Below are 4,603 nucleotides of genomic sequence, written 5' to 3'. Positions count from 1 at the left end.
AATGATTACTCTGCTTACTGGTTAATTATTTGCCCTTTCGGACTTAGTCTCTGCACATTATTTTCGAGTTTTTGGTTAATGATTTCACACTTTTAACATATTTTTGCGCTTTTTGGTTAATGATTACTCTGCTACTGGTTAACCATTTGCCCTTTCGGACTTAGTCTCTGGAGATTATTTCGAGTTTTTGGTTAATGATTTCACACTTTTTACTTACTTTTGCGCTTTTTGGTTACTGATTTCACACTTTTTACATATTTTTGCGCTTTTTGGTTAATGATTACTCTGCTTACTGGTTAATTATTTGCCCTTTCGGACTTAGTCTCTGCACATTATTTTCGAGTTTTTGGTTAATGATTTCACACTTTTAACATATTTTTGCGCTTTTTGGTTAATGATTACTCTGCTTACTGGTTAACCATTTGCCCTTTCGGACTTAGTCTCTGGAGATTATTTTCGACTTTTTGGTTAATGATTTCACACTTTTAACTTAATTTTGTGCTTTTTGGTTAATGATTTCACACTTTTTACTTACTTTTGCGATTTTTGGTTAATGATTACTCTGCTTACTGGTTAACCATTTGCCCTTTCGAACTTAGTCTCTGGACATTATTTTCGAGTTTTTGGTTAATGATTTCACACTTTTAACATATTTTTGCGCTTTTTGGTTAATGATTACTCTGCTTACTGGTTAATTATTTGCCCTTTCGGACTTAGTCTCTGCACATTATTTTCGAGTTTTTGGTTAATGATTTCACACTTTTAACATATTTTTGCGCTTTTTGGTTACTGATTTCATACTTTTTACTTACTTTTGCGCCTTTTGGTTAATGATTACTCTGCTTACTGGTTAACCATTTGCCCTTTCGGACTTAGTCTCTGGACATTATTTTCGAGTTTTTGGTTAATGATTTCACACTTTTTACTTACTTTTGCGATTTTTGGTTAATGATTACTCTGCTTACTGGTTAACCATTTGCCCTTTCGGACTTAGTCTCTGGACATTATTTTCGGGTTTTTGGTTAATGATTTCACACTTTTTACTTACTTTTGCGATTTTTGGTTAATGATTACTCTGCTTACTGGTTAACCATTTGCCCTTTCGGACTTAGTCTCTGGACATTGTTTTCGACATTTTGGTTAATGATTTCACACTTTTAACTTAATTTTGTGCTTTTTGGTTAATGATTTCATACTTTTTACTTACTTTTGCGATTTTTGGTTAATGATTTCATACTTTTTACTTACTTTTGCGATTTTTGGTTAATGATTTCATACTTTTTACTTACTTTTGCCCTTTTTGGTTAATGATTTCATACTTTTTACTTACTTTTGCGATTTTTGGTTCATGATTACTCTGCTTACTGGTTAACCATTTGCCCTTTCGGACTTGGTCTCTGGACATTATTTTCGACTTTTTGGTTAATGATTTCACACTTTTAACTTAATTTTGTGCTTTTTGGTTAATGATTTCATACTTTTTACTTACTTTTGCCCTTTTTGGTTAATGATTACTCTGCTTACTGGTTAACCATTTGCCCTTTCGGACTTAGTCTCTGCACATTATTTTCGAGTTTTTGGTTAATGATTTCACACTTTTAACATATTTTTGCGATTTTTGGTTAATGATTACTCTGCTTACTGGTTAACCATTTGCCCTTTCGGACTTAGTCTCTGGAGATTATTTTCGACTTTTTGGTTAATGATTTCACACTTTTAACATATTTTTGCGCTTTTTGGTTACTGATTTCATACTTTTTACTTACTTTTGCGCCTTTTGGTTAATGATTACTCTGCTTACTGGTTAACCATTTGCCCTTTCGGACTTAGTCTCTGGAGATTATTTTCGAGTTTTTGGTTAATGATTTCACACTTTTTACTTACTTTTGCGATTTTTGGTTAATGATTACTCTGCTTACTGGTTAACCATTTGCCCTTTTGGACTTAGTCTCTGGAGATTATTTTCGACTTTTTGGTTAATGATTTCACACTTTTTACTTACTTTTGCGATTTTTGGTTAATGATTTCACACTTTTTACTTACTTTTGCGATTTTTGGTTAATGATTACTCTGCTTACTGGTTAACCATTTGCCCTTTCGGACTTAGTCTCTGGAGATTATTTTCGAGTTTTTGGTTAATGATTTCACACTTTTTACTTACTTTTGCGATTTTTGGTTAATGATTTCACACTTTTTACTTACTTTGCGATTTTTGGTTAATGATTACTCTGCTTACTGGTTAACCATTTGCCCTTTCGGACTTGGTCTCTGGACATTATTTTCGAGTTTTTGGTTAATGATTTCACACTTTTTACTTACTTTTGCGATTTTTGGTTAATGATTACTCTGCTTACTGGTTAACCATTTGCCCTTTCGGACTTAGTCTCTGGAGATTATTTTCGAGTTTTTGGTTAATGATTTCACACTTTTTACTTACTTTTGCGATTTTTGGTTAATGATTACTCTGCTTACTGGTTAACCATTTGCCCTTTCGGACTTAGTCTCTGCACATTATTTTCGAGTTTTTGGTTAATGATTTCACACTTTTAACATATTTTTGCGCTTTTTGGTTAATGATTACTCTGCTTACTGGTTAACCATTTGCCCTTTTGGACTTAGTCTCTGGACATTATTTTCGAGTTTTTGGTTAATGATTTCACACTTTTTACTTACTTTTGCGATTTTTGGTTAATGATTTCACACTTTTTACTTACTTTTGCGATTTTTGGTTAATGATTACTCTGCTTACTGGTTAACCATTTGCCCTTTCGGACTTAGTCTCTGGAGATTATTTTCGAGTTTTTGGTTAATGATTTCACACTTTTTACTTACTTTTGCGATTTTTGGTTAATGATTTCACACTTTTTACTTACTTTTGCGATTTTTGGTTAATGATGACTCTGCTTACTGGTTAACCATTTGCCCTTTCGGACTTAGTCTCTGCACATTATTTTCGAGTTTTTGGTTAATGATTTCACACTTTTTACTTACTTTTGCGATTTTTGGTTAATGATTTCATACTTTTTACTTACTTTTGCGATTTTTGGTTAATGATTACTCTGCTTACTGGTTAACCATTTGCCCTTTCGGACTTGGTCTCTGGACATTATTTTCGAGTTTTTGGTTAATGATTTCACACTTTTAACATAATTTTGCGCTTTTTGGTTAATGATTACTCTGCTTGCTTGTTACTGATTTCCCCTTTCGGACTTGATCTCTGGCCGTTCTTTTCGACCTTTTTGGATAAGGTTTCCACACTCTGAAATTATTTTGGGCTCACTGATTAGGCGAGATCAAGGGGGCATGCCTGGGCACTTTGGGCTCAGTTTGGGAAGGCGGCGTCCGTGTGCTCCTCCGCCCTTCCCGCACTTGCGGCTAGGTTTGCCAAACTGCGCTGACCCGCAGCCCTGCCTTTTTGCCCACGGCACGGAACGACTCAAGTCTGGCTCCGTTCCAGGCCGTTGCCTCCGGCTGCCCGCCGTCCGGCCGGCCTGGGACGTACCCCGGCTGACGGCGCCGGAGGCCCTCTAGCAGCCACCGGTGCCGCGGGCCAATGGGTCCGGGCGTTCCGGAGCTATCGGTGGGGAAGTGCTCTCCCCTTTTCCTGACGCCGTTCGCCCGAGCAGAGGTGCAGCCTGACGGGACTGCTGTCGCCTTCCGCGGCGCACCGGCCCCTTTCACCTGCCGTCGACCGCGCGGAGCTCGGACCTCCCTCCCCGAAGTTATGGCCCCGGCGCCGGAGGGTGCCCGGGGCCGGGCATTCAGCGGGGTGAGTCTTCACCTTCCCGGTCAGCCTGCGGGGTCGGTGCGCCGTCCGGCACTCGACGCCGGAGGGTCCCCTCTTTCCGTAGAGCCCCGCCCGGTGCCGATCGGCCGGCGGATTGCGGAGCGAACCGCGCCTGACCGACGGGCCTCGGAAACCCGTTGCAGTCGACGGGGGGGAACCGGACAGCGGGACGAGGTGCCGATTCCACCCGCAGATTCGATCCCGAAATCCCGCGGGATTCGGCGGTCCGACCCGACAGATTCAAACGTCGCCCGGGCGGCCCCCAGCGGTCGGGCCGGCCTGGTTCCGCCACCGCCCGATGCCCCTCGCCCCCGGCTACCGCCGGCCGCGCAGACCGAGCGAATGCGGCCGGACGTCCGGCGGCAATCGGCCGGAAAGCGGTATGGCCATTTCCTACTGTCCCTCGGACGGGCAGAGGGGCGGCGCCGGGGCACTCGCGGACCAGGCCGCGCCCCTCCGAGCCCTACCGCCTGCCGTCGACCGCGCGGGGATCGGACCTCCCTCCCCGAAGTTATGGCCCCGGAGCCGGAGGGTACCCGGGGCCGGGCATTCAGCGGGGTGAGTCTTCACCTTCCCGGTCAGCCTGCGGGGTCGGTGCGCCGGCACTCGACGCGGGAGGGTCCCCTCTTTCCGTAGAGCCCCGCCCGGTGCCGATCGGCCGGCGGATTGCGGAGCGAACCGCGCCTGACCGACGGGCCTCGGAAACCCGTTGCAGTCGACCGGGGGGAACCGGACAGCGGGACGAGGTGCCGATTCCACCCGCAGATTCGATCCCGAAATCCCGCGGGATTCGGCGGTCCGACCCGACAGATTCAA

Source organism: Heterodontus francisci, unplaced genomic scaffold (genome assembly GCF_036365525.1).
Source record: "Heterodontus francisci isolate sHetFra1 unplaced genomic scaffold, sHetFra1.hap1 HAP1_SCAFFOLD_1989, whole genome shotgun sequence".
NCBI classification, from domain to species: Eukaryota; Metazoa; Chordata; class Chondrichthyes; order Heterodontiformes; family Heterodontidae; genus Heterodontus; species Heterodontus francisci.
The sequence above is the reverse complement of the archived record's forward strand: the minus strand, read 5'-3'. Positions refer to the sequence as shown.